The sequence below is a fragment of the Pinus tabuliformis genome, chromosome X, assembly GCF_031772625.1.
Source record: "Pinus tabuliformis cultivar Carrire ecotype Pingquan chromosome X, CPIR1, whole genome shotgun sequence".
Taxonomy (NCBI): domain Eukaryota; kingdom Viridiplantae; phylum Streptophyta; class Pinopsida; order Pinales; family Pinaceae; genus Pinus; species Pinus tabuliformis.
Genome location: NC_142308.1, coordinates 386900004 through 386924155, shown reverse-complemented (window position 1 = coordinate 386924155; position 24152 = coordinate 386900004).

Below are 24152 nucleotides of genomic sequence, written 5' to 3'. Positions count from 1 at the left end.
TCGCCATCTATCTAAGACCCGACCCATAGACATTAAAATAATAAAAAATAATAATAATAATGAAAAAACTAAAAATCTATGAAATAAGAATAAAGAAAAATTAAAATGAAAATAACAATCATAAATATATAATTTAGTAAATTAAGGTGTTAGTTTTTTATTTTTTATTCCAAATCAACTTTGAATGGTAAAAAAATAACAATAATGAAAAAACTAAAAACACATGAAATAGGAATAACGAAAAATTAAAATGGAAATTAACAATCATAAATATATAGTTTAACATTTTTTATTGTAAATAAATAAATATAATAAATGAAATTGTTTCTTTATTAATTAAAAATGACAAATGAAAGAATTAAAATTAATAAATAAAATATTCTCTACTAACAAGTAAAAATAAAAGAATACGGGCAAACAATAATTTCTACATAAACAAATGATAGATGAAAGAAAAAAAAAAAAATATTATTATTAAGAAAAAAATCTATATTTCTAACAAATATTACTATAAAAATAGAAGGAAGGAAACAATAAAAAGAAAACAAACCCAATCAAGAAAAAAAGAGACTCACCAAACCTTTATACAATGAAAGAAGCACACGAAAGACATTGACTATCAAATAAATGACGAAACCTAGGAATAAAGAGATGGGATCTAACGATTGTTAATCCTCCATCCATCATCCCTATTTAGCATCTTATACGTTTCTTTAATCTCAATAGCCTCCTTAAACTTTCGGTGATGGAAATGATAAATCCTACCAATGACCTAGGAATCCACTATACAAATGTGGTGTCTTGTCTTCTCAGCATGCTCAACTAAAGCTCAGTCAACTCCATAAGCCATAAATATATTGAGAGCAACCATCTTACTCTTAGAATCTATGGGCTTCCCAAGATTCATAAGGAGGGGACTCCCCTTAAATCTATTTTCAACACAATACGTGGCCCAACTTATATTCTTTCTAAATATTTAGATCATAAGCTCAAACCCCTTGTCGGTCGTTCAATCTTTTGTGAGAGAATCCTCCTCTTCTGTCGATGAGTTAAAGGATATTAGATTTGAACCTAATGATATAATGATAATTTTTAATGTAGTTTCTCTTTACACCAATATCCCTATTAATGAGGTTCTTGAGGTAATCAATCATATCACTAATCCTGGTACAACCAAGCTAGTTGCGGTTTGCCTTAACGCTATTTTTTTTAGCTTCGAAGGTGAATTCTATGAACAAACATGCAATGTTTCCATGGGTTCTCTACTCTCGCCTACTGTAGCTAACCTACTTATGGACAATTTTGAATATAAGGCTTTGACCTCAACTCAATTTAGGCCAAAACTTTGGAAAAGGTTTATTGATGATACCTTTATCTTATGGCCTCATGGTCGTGATAAGTTAGATTTGTTTCTGTAACATTTGAACAGTCAATCTAGCTCCATTAAATTCACCATGAAATCTGAGGTTAATGGTAGCCTACCCTTTCTTGATGTTCTTATCTCCAAGAAAGTAGATGTTCTTTCTCTCACCACGTTTTTCGTAAGAAAAATCACACTCAACAATATCTTCATGCTGACTCCCATCACTATCCAACCCAATAATTGGGATTTCTTAACACATTAGATACTCGAACTTTGTGGGTATCACATGAGAGTCACCTAGAGGGTGAGTAAACCCATCTGCTTAATGTTATCGAAAAGAATGGCTATAGAAGATCCCTAGGTATCAAGGATTTCTTAAAGGTGAGCAAAGGTCCCAAGATTAGGAAAGAACCTAGGCATTTGGTTTCTAATATTCAACTTCCATTTATCCAAGGGTGATCTAGAATTAAAAATGAAGGTTTCATGAATTGATTTGTAAGCTAATTTATGTCTTTTAGGAAATTGATCGTGATTGCAAAAGAACAAAAATAAAAAAAAAAATTTGCATAATTTTAATAGTTAAAATAGACAATAAGCAACATCAAAACACAACAAATTGATGATGAAGTTCAACCCTCTTGGGCTACGTCCTTGAGTCCGACATCCAATCGTGGCCTTTTTTTATTATATGATCAAATTATTAGTTACATCAACATAAAAGTCTCATTTTGAAAACAATAACACTTCCATTGTGTCCATAATGCCCAAAAACCCCTGTGTAGGCTATTCTTAGGCTAAAAAAAGTTTAAAAATGACGAATTTAGGACTCTTTTTCCAAAGTTGCTTATTAACTGCTCTTCAAAAACTCGTCCTTTACAAAAACTAGCAACAAAATGGACTGTGGATTATTGGTATGGTTCTTGGTTACCAGCCTAGAGGTCTTGGGTTCGATCCATGATCCTCGATGGGCTTGGCGTTTTTTAATAAATATTAAACAAAAAATTTTAAAGGTTGAAGTCCCTTCCGCCTCCTATGTTGGTGGTCATGTGGTGCCACATATGATCGAAGGGCACTGGCCATAGGCAACGGGCCTCCTTGGCCTCGCTCATGGTCGCATGACATTAATATAACATGGGCTTGGGGTGCAAGCAGGGTGCCACGCACCTCGCCCTTCCGAACATTCCATCGAGGTCATGTTCACATCAATATAACCTGGGGTTGGGCCCTCGAGTGTGATCACGTTCACATCAATATAACTTGGGGTTGGGCTTGTCAGGTGTGACTGCAGCCCCAACGCTCTCCCCCAACGACCGAACCATATCACCATAAATAAAAATTTCCAACCATGGTTAACAAGAAACACCTGCAACCTAGTTGGTCGTGCATTTGATGCACATTTGGGAGGTCATGTGTTTGATTCCTGTGGAGGCTTGATAGTTTTTCAACTAATTTTTGGCCTAATCTAGAGTTCCATGTGGAACCCTGTGATTGGGCCACGTGTCACTCCGTGATTGACTCATTCCTCAAAAGTATCAACCAAAAATGGTGTGCCAAGTGTCATCATGAGACTAGCCCAAATGGAAGATTTTGATTGGCTCCCTCTTGACACCCATACCTACCCGATCAGAAGATGACATCAACATGATGTCATTGTATGGATTTCCATGTGGCATCTGTACACTGCACAGTCAACCCTGCAAGTTGACTTTTTAGTAGTTTCTCAAAAACTTCAGAATGTGATAACTTCCTCATATGGTGTCGGATTGAGGCGATTCAAGCTTCGTTGGAATTAGAATGACGAGATATAAAATTTGGCACCATTTTTAGGATATTTTGAGCACTTCCATTTTTAAGCATATTTTTGATCCACTGGATCATTCCTCCCCACTAGAAGTTTTTGGACCACCAAAAATATATTTTTACTTAGCAAGTAAGTAAGGGTAGAAATCCCTCACTTTCTCAATCTCTATCCACCTTGATCTGCTTGGATTGGTACCTTTGAGGCCCACACGAAGATACTCCACATTGCCTATGCATGAAGTTCTTTTCCTCCTGTGAAGAATTAAGTATTCGTACAACTCATTTAAATATTCAGGGGAAAAATCTTCTATAGATGGAATATGAACATTCTCTTCTTGATTAAATATCATAGGAGGCTCATAAAATTATAATTTTTCCACATTCACAACAGAATAAATTTACATGTATGGTGGCAAATATAATCGAAAATTGTTGTTACCAATATTTTCCAAGATTTTGAAAGGACCATGTCTGATTGGCTTGAGCTTTTTACCTTCACCTTGTAGTATTTTGGTACTGATGTACAACTAAACTTGATCTCCCACTTGGAAATACAATCAACCCGATGCTTATCATGTCTTGCTTTGTACTTGGCTTGGATTTTCTCCAACTGTTCTTGTACCCTTTGATGCACTAGCTGAATTTGTTCAATGAAATGCTTGGCTTTGTCCACATCACTATGTCCATTTACTGCAGTATCTTTACCAAAAATGAAATCCAAAGGAGACTTTGGAAAATAAACCAAACATGCTTCAAATGGATATACTTGTGTAGATGAATGCTTGACACGATTGTAGGCATGCTAGATGTAATGCAAATTCTCATCCCAAAATATAGGATGCTTACTACAATATACTTGAAGGAGATCCACTATTTTTTTGTTCACTAATTCTATCTGGTTGTCGGTTTATGGATGAGATGATGTCCTCTTCTTTAACTTTGTTTCGATGAGTTCCCATAAACTTGACCAAAACTTCCCAATAAATCGAGAATATCGATAAAAAATAATTGAAGTAGGTAAACCAAAATGAAATCATACATTTTGGAAGCATAAATTTGCAGTTTGTTCAATTGTAACCTGTTTCTTACATGGCATGAACACACACATTTTGATAAAATAATCCACTACAATATATAAATAATCATGAAATTTCCTATATATTGGTAGTCCCCCAACAAAATCCATAGAAATACTTTACCAAGGACAAGAAGGGATAGGAAATGGAGTGTACAAACCCAATTTCCTATTACTTGGCTTGCTGGTAACCCACATTGGACATCCTTATACATATCTTGATATAATTTAATTAATATGAGGCCAATAACAATACCTATGTAATTGAATTGTTTTTCCTACACCAATTTGACCAACAATAAGAGAAGTATGGGATTCATTTATAACAATGACTCTTTCACCCTGTGGAACACATAACTTGCCAAGATGATATAACAACTTGTTATGAACATGATAATCCAACTCTTCAACATGATTTCCTTGACTCAAACTTACATAAACATCTTTGAAATCTTCATCTTGAGCATATTTTTCAATATAACTTTCATGCATGATTGAGTTATGCTTAAGAATAACAGATTCATTAACAATATGCCATGATAACATATCTACAACTTTGTTGTATATACCGGATTACCAAATGAAATTGTTGTAGGAATTCCATCCATCTGAAATTTTTATCTTGTTGTAGCTTGGTTTGCAATTGTAAATATTGCAAAGGTTGATGGTCAGTATGAATAATCGTTTCTTTACCCATCAAACAGTGCTTCCATTTCTTCGCACTTTGTACCAAAGCATACAACTCTTTATCATAAGTTGGATAGTTAATTACTGAATTGGAAAATGTTTCAGAATGATAACATATTGGCTTACCATGCAACATCAAAACTGCTCCCTTGAATTTCAAATGGGTGCTTAAGATCTGAAAGTGCTAGAATTGGTGTTGTACTGATTTTCTCTTTCAAAGTGTTGAAGGATTTTTGCTACTTTCCTCCCCACTAAAAGATCTGCTTCACACTTGTCAAATCATGTAATGGTGTTGCAATGAATGAGAAGTTACTGATAAATTTTCTCCGATATTTAAATGATCCCAAAAAACTCCTAACTTTTGTTACATTGTTGGGTTTAGGCCAATTCACAATAACATCAACTTTGGAGGGATCAATCTTCAATTTATTGCCTCCTACAATATGACCCAAATAAACAAAATAGGTTTTCCCAAATCCACATTTAGACATCTTCAAATATAAATTTTCCTTTTTCAAGACATCTAGAACTTGCTTTACATGCTTTACATGCTCTTCACGTGTCTTACTGAAAATCAGAATATCATCTAAGTAGAATATGAAAAAATCATCAAGGAATGGTCACAATACATCATTCATAACTCTCATGAATGTAGCAGGTGCATTGCAAAGCCCCAACGACATAACTAACCATTCAAAAAAACCATGTTTTGTCTTGAAACAAGTTTTTGAAATATCATCTTCGACCATCCTTATCTGATGATAACCACTTCTCAAATCTAACTTAGCAAAATAAACACTAATCTAGAACATCATCAATGTGACGAAGAGGATAGCGATTCTTTACTGTGATCTTGTTCAAGGCTCGGAAATCCACACACGTGCGCCATGCACAACCTTTCTTTGGAACCAAAACAATAGGAGACCCACAAGGAGATGTACTAGGTCTTATAACCCCTTTTTCAAGAAACGCTTGAAGTTGCTTCTTAATTTCCGCATTCTCCAAAATTGACATCTATACTTGCCAATATTTAGAAGTGGTGCATCTTGCTGCAATTGAATTTCATGTTGGATTCCTCTTTTTGGAGGTAACCCTCCAGGTTCCTGAAACATCTTGTCATAAGTGATAACAAGTTCAACCAATTCATGCTAGAGTTTAGAATCACATCTTGAGAAAGCTTAAGATTCAACAATATCTTTAGATTTAATCATCAACAACACAAAATTCTTACTAGCATTCACAAGCCTTTTCATTTGACTAGCACTTACAAGATGAAAATTCATCTTCTTGCGATGTGTTCTAACAATATACTCAACTCCATCTTTAATAACAAGATAATATTTGTTCTCATGGAGATAGAACATGGATTTTCGGTCATATAAGTATGGACTCTCTAAGACAATCCCACAAATATCAACTGGTACAATATCAAGCTCTACGTCATCTATAAAATTAATAGTGATGGAAAATTTGGGTTTACATTTTCTTGTCACTTGGAATTTTGCATCATCACATACCCAACCTAAAGGGTAAGGTATTGCATGAGGTGTAATCTATGAATTAAGTTTCTTGATAATTTCTTTAGAGATAACATTGACTTGAGATCCACTATCAAATAATGTATCAACCCTTGTATGTTTTTTAATGACCCTAATATTGAAAAGCTCACTTCTTTCTTTACCATTTTGAGATTAAATAGGCTTACTAGAAGAACTAGTACTTGCATTAGAAGCTATATTTTTCATTCCCATGGTTGTGATTTTGGTTTCATCACCTGAATTAGATCCTAGGTTTTGTTGAGCTGTAGAAACAATATTTTGTTTCCCCTTGTTATTGAACTTCTTTAGTCTCAATTCTAGATGTAGTTTCCAACAATGGTCTTCATCATGGCTATTTTTGAACAATGTTTACAAGTAAGTTTATCTCCCTCTTTCTTGACAATAGCGTTCTTCTTTCCTTTGTCTTTAAAACTTCCCCTTTCCTTTGTATTTAGATTTAAAAGGTTTCTTTCTTGACTCTTGAGGAACATTCTTGTGTCTTGATTCTAAATGAGTTTCCTAAACACATACTTCATCTAGATTGTGGCATTAAACATAAGTATAGTACGTCTCAAATAACTATGTAACCTGCCTATATACTGAAGGAGAGTATCTTGTGAGGTCAAATCAACACCCAATATCAAAGCTCTTTTTCTAAATTCTTGTGTGTAACTTTGGAAACTTTTACCTTTAGCTTGTCTGAAATTTTTCCAATCCATAATTTTTTCTTGCAAGTAAGCTAATGGATAAAATTACCTTCTTAATGCAACTATAAAATCATTCCAAGAAGAGATAATTTTACCACTTTTCTTCAAATATTCTTAAATTCTAGCCTGCTACCAAATGAGGGTTTCACCTTCCAAGCAAAGAGAAGCAAGCTGGATATTTGTGACACAATCATATATCTTTTGAATCCTACAATAGACTTCAATTTGATAAACCCAATTATCCAAATTTTCAGCATCTACTTCCCCATTGTACATTAACAATTCAAACTTGACATGAAGCTTAATCAAAGGAGACTAAGCATGTCCTCTTGGAGATGGAGGAGGAGTACATCTATGAGATGAAGAAGGTGAAGATGGAGGTGAAGGAGGAGGAGGAGGTGTCGTCATGAGATTGGCCCAAAAGATTTTGATTTGCTCCCTCCTGACACCCGTACCTGCCCAGTCAACAAATGACATCAACATGAAATCATTGCACAGACTGCCACATGGCATCTGTACACTACATAATCAACCCTGCAAGTTGACTTTTTAGTTGTTTACCAAACACTTCAAAATGTGATAACTTCCTCATATGGTGTTAGATTGAGGTGATTCAAGCGTCGTTGGAATCATAATGAAAATACCTACGATTTGGGGCTAGTTTTGAGAGATTTTGAGCACTTTCATTTTGAGCATATTTTTGATCTCCTATATTAAAGAGACTACCAATAAGATTGCTTAGATTCTTAGGAAACATAATGTTTCTTCCATTTTTAAACCCCTGAACATACTTTGTAGCTCCCTAAGATTAGTCAAAGACCCAGTGGAACTTAGAAACTTGAAAGGTGTGTATTTAGTTGTATGTTCTTGTGGAACACCCTACATATGGGAAATTGGTCGTTCCATTAATCAAAAGATTCATGAGCGTCTGGTTGACATAAACCATGGTAGGTTGCGCTCCTCAACTTTAACTGAGCATGCTGAGAAGGAAAGACACCACATTTGTATAAAGGATCCCCGGTGATTGCTAAGATTGATCATTTCGATCACCGAAAGTTCAAGGAGGCTATTGAGATTGAAAAAAGTTCTAAGACACTAGATAGGGTTGATGGATGGAAGATTAGCAGTTGTTGGATCCCATCCCTTTATTTCTTGGTTTTTTCCTTTATTTGATGGTCCATGTCTTTCACTTGCTTCTCTTATGGTTTAGAGGTTTAGTGAGTCCCTTTCTTTCTTCATTGGGCTTGTTTTCTTTTTATTGTTTCCTTCCCTCCATTTTATAGTAATAATTGTTAGGAATATAGTTTTTTTCATAATAATAATAATAATAATTTTTTTCCTTCATCTATCTTTTATTTGTGTAGAATTTATGGTTTATTTTTACTTTTTAGTAGAAATATTTTATTTATTAATTTTAGTTCTTTTATTTGTGTCATTTTTAATTAATTAATTAATAATTTCTTTATTATATTTATTTATTTAAAATATATATATTAAAATATATATTTATGATTGTTAATTTTCATTTTCATTTTTCTTTCTTCTTTTTTCATGGCCTTTTATTTTTTTCATTATTATTTTGTTTTTAATTTATAATTTTAATAGTTTTTTAATTTACCATTCAACCTTGCCTTTGAATATATATATATATATATATATAATTGCTAATTTTCATTTTAATTTTTCTTTCTTCTTTTTTCATGGCCTTTTATTTTTTTCATTATTATTTTGTTTTAATTTATAATTTTAATAGTTTTTTTATTTACCATTCAACCTTATATACATATATATATATATAGATAGACAGATATATCATTGTTATTTTAATTTTTTCTTTCTTCTAATTTCATCGTTTTTTAGATTTTTCATTATTATTTTAAAATTATATATTTTAATAGTTTTTAGTTTATCATTTTACATTGATTGTATATGTAATATTAATTATTTTTCATTTGTTGGGAATTTTTGTCGCATCTCTACTATATTTATTGGTGCTTTAAATCGAACTATCTATCTCTATATTGATAATGAACCATGGCGTCGACCAAAAAAGACTATATGTGATTGATCCGAAAAAGATTTGACATATCATAATGAATCACAAAACCCTTAATTCAGAGATAATTAATAAATTAAATAAACATAAAATAAATATAGAAATAAAAAATTAATTAATAATAATAGTAATAATTACCTGCCTAGCCAACATATGACATTAACATGAAATCATCGTACGGATTGCGACGTAGCATACATACACTGCACAGTCGACCCTGCAAGTTGCTTTTTTAGTTGTTTGCCAAAAACTTCAGAATGTGATAACTTCTTCATACAGTGTCAGATTGAGGCAATTCAAGCGTCGTTGGAATCATAATAATGATATCTATGATTTGGGGTTGGTTTCAAGAGATTTTGATCACTTTCCTTTTGAGCATATTTTTAATCTCCTAGATTAAAGAGACTACCGCTAAGATTGCTTGGATTCTTAGGAAACATAACGTTTATTCCACCTTTAAACCCCTGAACATAATTCGTAGCTCCCTAAGATCAGCCAAAGAACTAGTGGATCTTAGAAACATGAAAGGTTTGTATTTAATCCCATGTTCTTGTGGAACACCCTACTTTGAGGAAACTTGTTGTTCCAATAATCAAAGGATTCATGAGTGTCTAGCTGACATAAACCATGGTAGGTCGCGATCCTCAGCTTTAACTTAGCATGTTGAGAAGGAAAGACACCACATTTGTATAGAGGATTCCCAGGTCATTGCTAAGATTGATCATTTCCATCACCGAAAGTTCAGGGAGGCTATTGATATTGAAAAAAGTTCTAAGACACTAAATAGGGATGATGGATGGAAGACTAGCAGTCATTGGGTCCCACCCCTTTATTTCTTAGTTTCGTCCTTTATTTGATGATCCATGTCTTTCACTTGCTTCTTTCATGGTTTAGAGGTTTGGTGAACCCCTTTCTTTCTTTCTTGGAACTGTTTTCTTTTTATTGTTTTCTTCCCTCTATTTTATAGTAATAATTGTTAAAAATATAGTTTTTTTTTTCATAATAATAATAATAATATTTTTTCCCTTCATTTATCATTTGTTTATGTAAAATTTATTGTTTGTTTTTACTTTTTAATAGAGAATCTTTTATTTATTAATTTTTGTCCTTTTATTTGTGTGTTTTTAATTAATAAATAAACAATTTCTTTATTATATTTCTGTATTCACAATAAAAATTTTTATTAAACTATATATTTATGATTGCTAATTTTAATTTTCTTTTTCTTTTTTTAATGGCCTTTTATTTTTTCATTATTATTTTGTTTTTAATTTATAATTTTGATAGCTTTTTGATTTACCATTCAACCTTGTGTTTGAAGATATATATATATATATATATATATATATATATATATATATATATATATATATAATTTTATTCTAATCTATTAAATTATATATTTATCATTGTTATTTTTATTTTAGTTTTTTTTTAATTCTTATTTCATGGCTTTTAGTTTTTTCATTATTATGTTTTAATTTATTATTTTAATACTTTTTTGTTTACTATTTTACATTAATTGTATATGTAATATTAATTATTTTTCGTTTGTTGGGAATTAACCATTGCATCTTTACTATATTTATTGGTGCTTTAAATCAATTTATCTATTTCTATATTGATGATGAACGATAACATTGACAAAAAAAATATATGTGATTGATCCAAAAAAAATTGACATATAATAATGAATCACAAAAGCCTTAATTCAGAAATAATTAATAAATTAAATAAACATAAAATAAATATACAAATAAAAAAATAATTAATAATTTTTATTATCATTATTATTAAATAATATTCAAAATGAACATAATGATAAAAAAAACAAAATAATAAAATAATAATAAAATGATACAAATTAAAATGTTCCTAATTATGCACACTTAAAAAAAAATTGTGAGGTGATTTGAAAAAAAAAATTATGAGGTGATATGAATCTTGATGTTATTGCCTTCTATTGCAATAGTCATGCTAGGACAAAATTAATTAAACATTTACATTTCATGTCAATGTAACTATATAACCAAAGTTAAGCTTATCAATTTAACCTATTATAAATAACTAGGTCATGCAAAGAGGTCATTCTAAGAAGTTGAGTATTGTATAAGAGTTTGATGCAAATCTTTAGTCTATTTTATTTAGCAAAAATGGACAAGTTACAAAGTAATAAATAGGGATTAAAAAAATTTAGAGTCTTGGAGTTATTAAGAAATTTTTGTGAGGAATAGTTATATGATAAGATGAATGTCAATCTCATTAATTTTATATTAATCGTTGAAATATAGGAATATGAAAAATTTAATATATTTCGTTTTAATGGATATGCTATTTTCAATTTGGACGAGTAGTTTGATTGGTCGAAGCCTCCCACGAGTTTTCACTTGATGCTAGAGGCCGATTAGGGGGAATCACTATTAGAATTAACTGTAGAACGATTAAGTTATTGAATGTATGGGGAAGAGAAGGATTATTGGCGGTCAATGTAATCTAAGAAGAAAAAAGACTGGAAATTAGGATGGTTAATGTTTATGGGCCATGTCAGAATTGAATGTCTTTCTGGGAAGAAATCATGTGATTATAGCTCATGCAAACCAACAACATAATATTGGGCAGAGATTTAAATTTTTCTTTGGGTAGTGTTGAACCTTGAGGGAGTCATTCCCAAGTGGATTCACTCACATGCTTCTTCAAACACTTGATGTAAGCCAATGACTTTATTGATATAGATTTAGCCCTCCTGAAGCCCATTTGGAGAAATCTAAGAACCGGTGATGCAATGCAAATTTTTAATCAAAGACGTCATGATGGAAAATGGTACCTCGATCAGACAATGGGTAGGATCGGGAGACATATTAGATCATTCACCAATTTTATTAGAAGTTTATGATACCTTTCTGAAACCTCAAGTTCCCTATAAATTCAATTTGACATGGCTAGAAGATGAGGAGTATCATCGTGTTCTAAAGGACTCCTAGATGACATGCCCACTCAATGAAGATCGATTAACAATAGAAAACCTGGCAAACAATTTTTCTAGGCTCAAACAAAAGACAATTGAGTGGGGCAAAAATAAAAGAAGAAAAGAGGATGAAGCTCTTCGACCTATAGAAGATAAGTTGGCTCGATTAGAATATCCCAACAGTGGTGGATACGATAACTTGGAATATAAACTACACATTACCAATTGGAACCTGACAAGAGAAGGTTGTTGGAGGATAGAGAAGAAACATGGCGTTTAAGAAGTAGGGCTATATGGCTTTAGGCAGGAGATGAAAACACAAAATCCTTCCAGTAGTTTGCAAGAGGTTGAAAAGTGATTAATACTATTTGGTCCCTGAAAAACTACACATTTAGGGATCTGGGAAACTTAGGTCTCCAACACTTGGGTCTTTGTTTAAAGCTCCAAATGAAGCATCACTGGCAGAAATCATCAGTGTAGCTAGTCTTTTCCCTCACTTTGCAGACCATGAAGTAAACAAAGAATTGAATTCGTTGGTTACTATGGGTGAGCTTGAATTAGTCCTGAAGTGGTTCGAAAGAGATAAATTTCCAAGACTGAATGGGTGGCTGGTAGAATTCTTTCTTTCTTTTTTTTATCTCATAGGGCAGGACATTCTAAAAATGATTGAGGAGTGTAGATTATTAGGTCATATGTACGAAGCCTTTAATTCCACCTTTATTGCATTCATTCCAAAACATGATAATCCGAAGGATTTTAACAATTTCTGACCTATTTCCTTGCGTAACTACATTTACAAGATCATTGCCAAAATTATTGCAAACCGTATCAAGCCGATCTAATCTCATCATATCTCAAAAGAACAAATTTATTTTCTGGAGAAGCGTCAAATTCATGAAGCAATAGGAATTGCACAAGAGGATCTTCACTCTTTAAAAGTCAAAATGTTGAAAGGCATGATCTTGAAGATTCATTTATCATAGGCTTTCGACAGAGCCAGTTGGTTATATGTTCAAATGTTGCTAACTCACTTAGGATTCCATAATGCTTTCATTAACTCGATTATGTGTTGTGTAACATCTGTTTCTTTCAACACTCTCATTAATGGATTTGCCACAAATTTCTTTCATGTTGAACGAGGTCTACGGCAAGGACGCCCATTGTCACCACTCTTATTTCTGTTAATCATCGAAGGCATTAGCAGACTGATAGAGGCCTAGAGATCACATGGGAGATTAAAAAGTGTTAAAATTGCGGACAATATTATATTGACATGTCTATTGTTTATAGATGATGTTCTCATATTTCTGAATGGAGCTATCAGTGGCATTTCTTCTTTTAAAATCATCCTTCAGAATTTCTATAAAGCCACAAGTATGCAAATAAATATGGAGAAGTATTCAATTTCGGCAACAATTTGTTCACAAAATGAATTGATCTTTGCTTAGAATCACTTCCCTTTTCGATCTCTAGAGATTGAATAAGGACAAAAATATCTAAGATTCACGATTAAGCCAAACAATTATAAAACAATTGATTGGATGTGGCTCGTGGCAAAGATAAAAAGTCATATCAACATATGGTATCACAGATGGCTCTCTAGAGTTAGTCGTTTGGTGCTTGTCAAATCAGTGCTGGAGGCCATTCCAATGTACTGGATGTCTTTAGCTTGGATTCCGAAAGACATTATTCATAAAATTCAACAAGTTTGCTACAGATTCCTTTAGAGAGGTAAGAAGGAGGGTCAATTTTTTTCTTGGGTTAAATGGGATCACATTACACTTCCCAAAAAATGGGGGGGATGGGGGTTCAAAAATCTTCTTTGTTTTTCAAAAGCACTGGCTGCAAAAATAGGATGGAAGTTGATTTCCTCGAACATATTATGGACACAAATAGTGATTAATAAATATATAAGTCCTTTATTGAATGAGGAATGGATTCGTTTACCCACTCAGAAAAACTCATCTGCTTCTACAGTTTGGAAGGCAGTCTTAAATTCCATTGGTTACATCGAAGTTGGATTGACTTGGCGCATAGGATCTAGAGTAAATGTATGTATAGGTGTGGATGCATGGTTAGGTAGTGGTAGTGCACATATCCTCCCCCATAACAGGTTCAATATCTGGCGAATGAAGGCATAAGGAGCATCGACCAGATTGTTGATCGGGTCAATTCATCAATTTTTGGGCAAAAATGGTTGTCTGCACAAGAGCTTTGAATTCTAGAACAATGGAATGAAGTATGGTTCCAATACATAAACACCTTGTAGGTTGCGCATGTTCAAATTATAGACTAGGAGGATGAGCTTATCTGGTCTCTATCCCCCCCGAGAGATACACCCCAAAAACGGGCTATCCATGTATATTTACAAACCATGAGCCTGAAGCTCAAAGCACCTACAAAATCCAAGATGTTCATGTGGTGGTGCCCATTATGGAAGCTCAAAGCCCTTGCAAAATCCAAGTTGTTCATGTGGTGTCTATTGAAAAACAAAATCCCAATAGGAGACAATTTGAGGCACAAAGATTTTCAAGGTCCAAGATGGTGCATTTTATGTTGGAGTAGTGAAGAATCAGTGGATCATTTATTTCTTCACTATCCATTCGGCCCACAAATTTGGAACCTGGCTTATCAATCATTGGCATTAAATATTAGATGGCATGGGAACTCTCTAATTGAAGCATGGATTCTTGGTGGGAGGAGGCTCACCCTATTAAGGTCAGAAATCTCCCTCTTGATATGCTAGGGATTCTGGTTATAATCACATCAAAATTCTTTTGTCAACGCGTTTTGAACCAGCAAGTGTGGTTCATCATCAGGACAAGATGAACCACACTTACGGTTCGAAACGCATCAACAAATGAATTTTGATGTGATTATCATTGAAAACATCTCTCAAAAATTTGATATGAATCACAAAAGCCTTAATTCAATAATGACCATTTTATATTTCAGGAGTCTCACAAGACTTGGGCCACTATCGGCTCTAAATCGATAACCATTTACCACACGATCCCGGAGGATGAACAAAGGAAGAAGACTCGAAATATTAGCTCTTAGCCCATAGAAAAATCCTACACCTAGGCATACTTTGATGGTTCTACTCAACATGATAGCTGTGGTGGCAAGATGTCCTATTTCTTAGTGAGGGCCACTCGTTCAAAATGAAAATGGGTCTTGGTAGGGGTACTAATAACTATGCTGAGCTTAACAACCTTAGACTTCTACGCCTTTTTGAACTCAATAAAGGTTGCCGACAACTTCAATTTTTTGGTGATTCCAAAATTATCATAAAGTGGTGTAATCACCATTCAAATTGTCACGTATGCACACTCATAAATCTATTATATGAGGTTTTATCATTAAAATCACAAGTTGATTTAGTGATTTGTTGTCATGTCTACAGGGAGAGAAATCAAATTTCTAATGGTGTATCCAAAGAAGCAGAGCAACAAATATTTGATACTTGGTTGATCTCTCAGCATAATGGACAAGATTTCTATCAATATTTCCAGAGACGATCAATTGAGAATCATCCTCAAGAGGAAACATCTTCTTCTAGCATAACAACATAATATGGACTCTTTTTGTATATGTTTGTTTTATAGTTGATACTACGACGATTCTCGGATATATTTTTCACTATCTGACTCTGTATAATCTGTCTTTCAGATATATTTTTCACTATCTGACTTTGTATAATCTGTCTTCGGACTCATATCGATTATTTATTTTATGATATGGAATCAATGGTGATTTATTTTATGACATGCAGTCAATGGTGTGATCACGGATGATCACCTTTTTGATATATGCTCCTTTGAAGCATCTACAACATGTAATTTTCAATATTATATATAATGAAAGTTACTGTTTTTCGTGGGGGGAAGTTTCAATATTATATATAACGAAGGTTACCATTTTTCTTGGGGGAAAAAGAAGTTGATATCCACATAAATTAGTTAACATAGATCTTCAAATAAATTAGTTAACATAGATATTCAAATAGTTTATTTAAATCTCTGGTTGAAATGTTTTTGAAAAGTATAAGGTTTAAACATCTTACTCACACATTTTTTTTTACTTATTATTACTTTACAACATATTCATTTCTTATTAATATAGCTGACATTATTTTTTTATTTATATTTTAAAGGGGTTGGAGAATGAACCTCTAGACTCAATAATTTATTAATGGAAAATATTAACATTAAATCTATTTAATAAAATTCTAATATTTATTATATATTATTACCTAAAATAATAACATTAATATAAAATTTTGGCGAAGCCAAAATAGAACATACAACCAGGCTCATTTAATACCATATAGCAAGCTAATTATTTTCAAACATCTCTTGGTACTTCTTTTTCCAGGTACTCTTGCAGGTCTGTTACTCGTGGGAAATTCCTATTTCCACCACTATAGGAAAGTTAATGCACTCTGACATGCAAGGGGAATAGTGGGTGTCTTGCTGCTAACATGCCAAAGTCAACTTTGGCAGAAATATAAATGCAAGGCACCCACTATTCCCCTTGCATGTCAGGGTGCATTAACTTTCCTATAGTAGTGGATATAGGAATTTCCGTTACTCGTGCACCTTTTTCGGTGGGCATTGTACAAATTACCACGCCTCTGCAAAACACAAAGTGGGTACAATGGTTTTGGTTGGTTGGCAGAAAGTATAATCAGCCACATATCTTGCTTCATTCTTCAAAGTTTTTTCTTTTACAAAAAAATATCTCCTGCTACATTCTTCACTTCAAGTGTTTTCTCGATCTCAAAAGCTGTCAAGGAGCAGGTTTGTATTCTTAGGTCTTTTTGGAAATCATAATTTAAAGGTTCAGTCCAATCCAAGTATTCTAAATCATATGCTTTATTAAAGCTAAAGATTAATAAAATATAGATAATAGATAATAAAAATAATAACTTAATTTAAAATTAAAATTTAATTATATATATAATTTGTTTAAAGAAAAATAGCAATAATAATTTATAAAATATTTAAAGGGATTAAATCTTTCGAGATGTAATTTTTTTTTTAATGCAAAATATGAAGAAATGTTTGCATCTCTAGAGATTTGACATCTCTCTAGTATATGGAGTTTAATTATTAATTTTATTTTTTAGTTTAATTTTTATTTTTATGTAATTTCAGTGAGTGAAAATGTTTTAATTAATAATTTTATTTTTTACTTTTATGTGATTTCACTGGGTCAAAATGTTTACGTCTCCTTCTCCTTCATAGTGGGATGGAGAGTGTCTCTAGCTCTAAAATTGTAACAAAATTAATTTATCTTCCATAGTGGGATGGAGAGTGTCTCTAGCTCTAAAAACGTAACAAAATTAAATTATCTTCCTTAGTGGGATGGAGAGTGTCTCTAGCTCCAAAATGTAACAAAATTAAATTTTATGGTAGTGGCCCATGGTATGCTATGATTAATAATCTCCTTGGTAAAGTGGCGTGAGTATCCATGGTTAAAGATCTTGTTATATTGTAAGTATTATTTTGATGGTGAAATGAGAGATGATTTTTGGGCATGTGGTATTGATGAGCTATCCTCTTGACCCATGGTATGTGTGATCAATAATATCCTTATGGTATGATCAATAATAGCCATGGTAAAGTGGGGGTGAACATCCGTGATTAACAATCTTGTTATATTGGAAGTATTAAGCTTTTACGTGCTTATTAATGAAATTTAAATAGGGTAATAAAATTATTATTTTAATTTCTATGGTAAAATGGATCTTAATTTATAGCTATTATTTATATCTTATATATTTTAATGTGATAAAGGGTATAGATATATCTCAAAAATAATTATAATATTTTTCTTTTATATTTAATAAAAAAAATGTTATGAAATTAAATTTAAATAAAATATTTATAAAATATTTTGATTGCAAAATAAAAATGGTTTTGGCATGTTGTATTGATGAACCATGGTATTGTAACAAAGCCCATTTGCAAGTTAATAATATCTATGACAAAGTGGATTGAATTCAATGGTTAAACATATTGCTATATTGAAAGTATTCAAGTTTTTATATGTTTATTAATTAAATTTAAATTTATTTACATAATCATTATTCTAATTTATAAGATAAAATGAATCTTAATTTATTGTATGTTATATATTTTAATGTAATATGTATATTATGTTTTTCTTTTATTTAAAAAGTTATTTGTAATTTTATTAATAAAAACAAAATCACAATGTAACAAATTGAATTTTATTATTTTTATTACGTTTAACTTTTTTAAAAATATGATGCAACCATATGGATGCTACACCCTCACACCTTATCGGGACTATTTCACCCTTATAAACCTTTAAAGCTCCATGCCCACATATACATGTCGGAAGCGTAGTTCGGTTCTTTTCCTTTAAAATCGGGACCACTTAAGCCATCAGAACCCATTACATTATCGTAAGTGGTTTATTCTACTTTTTGCCTTAAAAATCACAGGCAACACTTTTTATCAGAAATATATGAAACACAGGAAAATCAAACAAAACCCCGCTCCGAACGCTTTATCCGAAACTCAAATTTTATAAGCTCACTCCTATAATTATCGGTGGATCCGTCCTTTGGTCCATCGCCTTCCTACTGCGCGCTCCGATCACCAATCTCCGATCGGCTAATCTCCGCCGTTCATTTCCTTTTCCAAATCAACAGTCAACATTCACTTTGAACAATTAAATTGACACATTGATTCTCCACCGTCGATCTACACGTAGTGGATCCGATGGCCCACATCTTATTTCGGGCGAGCAATTAATACGGGGATTAACTGCTTGATAAAACGGTTTCCCTATTCACCCTTGCTGCTACGTGTTGAAGGGTGAATGGGATCGGGCGACTATCATTCAATACAGCTTATGGCTCTTGAGCCAGCCGAATAACCATGTACTGTTACGAAACCGCTTTCTGCAATCTGACGGTCACAGTTGATCGCGATCTAACGGCCATGATTGAGTCGGCCAATCGCAAGTCACAAATTCACTTGCGAGGATCCTTCCGCTTGAAAGCACTAATCCGATATTCTTACGGATCCGATATGATATAAGTCACCTTTTATAAAATTTCAAATATGGATTTCGGATCCGGTTCTGTGTTTTGCGACGATTCTTAGTGTAAATGGGATTTTCGCTTGCGGGACCAAAACTAAGTAAAAAGACTTCATCGACCCACATCAAACAATGATATTTAAAATAAAGCCCTAAGTTCTATCAAACATACTTTTTAGGCGTTAAACATAACAAAACTAAGGGATAATCACTCTTCCCTGAATACAAAGAATCTGAAAGCATACAAGGGTTTCTGCAGGCTCGATAATTAATCATAAACACATCAATATCATTTATTCAACATAAAACGATTATAGAGTCTCGCCTTGGCCGATTACACAAATTAAAAGACCTTTGTTTCAATTACAATCCACACACTATTCTACTCTCCCGAATCCTTCCTCTTTGGCATGATTCTTCAATTAGTGGCCTTTGTTCCTCATCTGCCCGTAGGCTTACAATTCCCTCGTGAATCGTATCTCTCTGTTTCTCTTCCCCTTCCAGAAAAGAAAGGAAATTACATATATGTTCTATCTAACAGTTTCCTTCCACAAATGAAGGAATTCACTATATTTTAAGAAATCAAATCCTACTCTAACTAATCAATATAGCTAATTGGCTTGATCTCCACGCAGGGAGGATCACTTGCTATTTTATTCCCAATTCCGTTCAGAATTAGGCAACAATTAGACACTTACATAATTTGAAATTAATACAAATTAAATAACCAATTCTTCCTCCAAACTTTCATTAGCCACAACATGTGACCACACCATCACATTGCTGGCTAGGCCTAGATGCTCCTACATCAGACTCCCAAGGTTAAAAATAATCATGATCTCCTGATCATGTGCTTTTGATCTGTGTCCTCCTGGATCCCATACTTTGTTCAGTAGTCTGTCCTTGGTTACTGTTGTTGTTTGTTGTTCTCTCGGTCTCCATACTTTATGCTGCATTGTCCCATTAGCTATGCTCTCACTGTCTACTGCTGTCTTTTCCATATATCTTACTGCTTTTTGCTCATCATCACAATTTATGTTAGGCTTCCACACTTTAATTTGCAATTTACCATTACCTTCACCTGTTCCATTCTTTCCAGCCAATCTTACTTCCTTCTTTTGTCATCTATTTAGTTTATTGGAATGTTGTTGTATGAGTTCGCACAACTCATTAATTTCTTTGTCCACTTCACTTCTTAGATGATGAATACTATTCTTCTGCAACTGAATGTGTTCCTGAATAAGAACATCATAATCCCTGTGCCAATATTTTTCCATATACATTTCTGAAATGTACAAATACCTTCTCCATTGATCCCCTACAATAATTCCAGTTCCTTCTTCTCGTTTCTCATTCATGGCTTCACCACATTTTACTTCAACTTCCAGTATACCTACAATTCCACAATTTTTCTAAAAACTAAGAATTCTTCCTGCTTGCTTAGGTACTTGAAATACCTCTTCTTCTAGTAACTTAATTTTTGCACCCTTAATGATTATGGCATCATATTTCTCTACTTCTAAAATGTCATATTCAACCTCTTCTTCATCAATAACTCCCCGTTGCACAATTGTATTCTTGTTACTATCATCTCTTGAACTCACCTCTATTTCAACAATTTCATTCTGTAAATTCAACATCATTCCATCTTTTTGAGACGTTCTGATCTCATCCTTCCTTACTTCGATCTCATCTTCAGAATCAACTCCTTGTTTCAAATTGACTTCACATTGCCTTGTTCCTGCATACAAATATTCACTAGAATCAATCAATTCATCAAACACAAATGCTTTACCCTATTTCCTCATTATGCCAACATTTCTGACATCTTCTTTCCCATATTTGTCTTCCATGAAAACTTCTTCATTCTCATTCAGTTCTGGTTGTATAGTCTGATCACTTATCCTTTGGTTACCTTGCCTCTTCTCCAAAAGACTAGATTCATGCCACAAATCTGCCATCTCATTTGGAATTTCTCCCAAGAACTCTGCACGATCTTTACTAACTTCATTGTCTGCAACATCTGTCTTTAGTCCTTCTTTACTCTAGCTCTCTTCAAGGTCAAAAATCTTCAATAACTATTTAATATCTACAAAGTCTTCTATCTCAACCTTTAGTACTTGTTCTCCTTTGGCTTCAGTCTTCAATAGTTGTCTAATATTTGCATAATTCACTACAGCTATGTTTAACAACTTCCCTTTCCTTTGCATCACAAGACTATGTGAATTTCCTTCTTCTAACTTCTGAAAAATCATTTCTTTGCTTTTCCTTTCCCTTATGACAACATTAAACAGTTGCCTTACTTCAGTGTATCCTGCATTTACACACAAAATATTAGTTTCAAAACTATGAGACACCAAGGTCTTCATAAGACTCTCCATTTGGTTTGTATTAGCTTCATTAGTTTTCTTGAGAAAACTCTTTGTTCCATATTCATATGAATGGATCTCCTCCTTTCCAAACATTCCTTTGACCTCAATAATTCCTTTGCCATCCTCCTTTTGACTTATCCTTTGGATGTCACCTGACTAGACATATTTCTTCACTTGACTGTAACTTTTCTCTTTATTCTTTATATGATTGTGGGTAGTCATCTTCTCACTTGTTGATATGACAGTTTCCAACAACTGCTTGTTTTCCCTCAAGTTTACATAACCTGCAAACACACAACAACTTTTAGTTTTCAAAATACAATACCTTTCATCCTCTTTTGATGCTTCAAGCACCAATCTTCCATCATAGATCTTCTGGATTTCAGCAAATCCTTCTTGCTATGACTCCATTTTTTTAAGTCTCTCCTTCTCTAACAAATCAATATGAACTTGTTCAAGTTCTCTGAACTCGTTCATTAGCTTGTCATTCCACCTCTATTGTAATAACTTCCACTTGACCCGTTTCTTCGTTCTCCATCTGTATCTTCGGTCTTCATCTGTCTTTCTTTGTACTGCCAGACTAATCTCTTGTTCTTCATTCTGTTGCCAGTTGCTATACTCTTGCAATCTAATTCCTTCCTCAAATTCATTCTCATGTTGTTGGTCATCTCTTTTAAATTGTTGGTTTCTTCCATCTCCATCCTGCTGGATTAATTATTTTGTCTCCTTCATGTCTCTGAGGACATAACTTCCTTGTTGTTCTTGATCTTCCATTTCACCTTCAAATAATCTCTGCTCAATTTCTCTGATTTTAGCATCATATTTATTAATGTTGTCCTTCGTACCTACAATCACATCATTAACTGAAGAGTCTAAACATTTACTTAACTCTATAAATGTTAGAGACATTTCATCCTTATCATGCATTGTAACCATATCCTTTTCTTCATTAGGTTATGAAAGCTTCATTTCTCCTTCAGGTTCCTTAAGCAATCTTTCCAATAATTCTAATTCCATGTGAAATCTTTCCAGCATTTCATCACAACTTCTACTTTCAGTTTCATCCTTTTCCTGGCAATCCTCCTGAATTATCCTATTTTATGCACTATCATATTGCAAAGTTCTTTCATCAATTCCATTAAACAAATTCCTTTGTTTACCTTCTTGTAATAACACTATGGCATTTTTATTATACTTCTAGTCCATATCAACTTCATCTGACTGTCTTATACCAAACAGAAATTCATCTATGAACTCTCTGCTGCAATAAATTAGCACCTTCTTCCTCTAAAAGGAATTCTCCATCATACTTCACCTCAAGAGCTTCATTCCTGTTTGTGACAGTTTCACCAGACTGTCCATCATCCTCTGCATATCCTGCAAACATACACAAACTATGAGAATTAAAATCACAAGGCTTAATTGCCTCAAATGCTTCCCTTGTCATCATATCTTCGAATTATTCTGAACTATGCCAATAGTCCATGAGATCTTCAGTTGATCTCCCATTATCCTCTTCACCCAACATTTCACCCTGTTCTGGTCTACAAATGGAAACTTCCATTTCTGCCTCTGCTTCTCTGAGGTTTTCCATCAACCACTTTACCTGTTCTTGTTGCAACCTTCTCTACAACTTAGGCCACTTCACTGGCTTCCTCTTCAAGACCCAACCTTGTCTTTGGTTCTCCTCTAGCAGCATTACTAACGCATCGAGTTCTTCTCTTATCTCAACCATTTCCTTGTCAAGCTCTGCTTGACTCATCTGTTTCCTATGGATTGTTTGAGCACCCTTCTCATTCATCTTGTAGCCTTCTTCTGAACCTTCCATATGAATTTCCATAGCCATCTTCTCTTCTATGTGAGCTCTACACCTGCAACCAATCAACTTCCTTCTAAGTTGATATTCTCACCAAGCTTCTCCTCTGCCTGGTCTCCAAGTCCTATTTCCTTAGAACTTGCACTGAGCACTCTTGCTCTCTCTCTCTCTGGTTGCTCCACTCACTTCTCTTAAGGACTCCTTTGTCCCTATCTATTCCAAGCCTCAGTTGGAATGAGGTTCTGCTACAATCTCTAAGAACTTCCAAAAGTTCTTCTACAATCTTACTGCTGTAGTCTGGTGCCAAACTTTGCCATTCATTCAACTGTTGCAACTTTCATACCTTTGTAAACATAACTCTTCATAAGAAATACATCCTTCTCGCAGGAAATTTTCTTCCTTTTCTTGCTCTGATACCAAAAATGATGCAACCATATGGCTGCTACACCCTCACACCTTATCGAGACTATTTCACCCTTATAAACCTTTAAAGCTCCATGCCCACATATACATGTCGGAAGCGTAGTTCGATGATTTTCCTTAAAATCGGGACCACTTAAGCTATCTGAACCCATTACATTATCGTAAGTGGTTTATTCCACTGTTTGCCTTAAAAATCCCAGGCAACACTTTTTATCTGAAATATATGAAACACGGGAAAATCAAACAAAACCCCACTCTGAACGCTTTAACCAG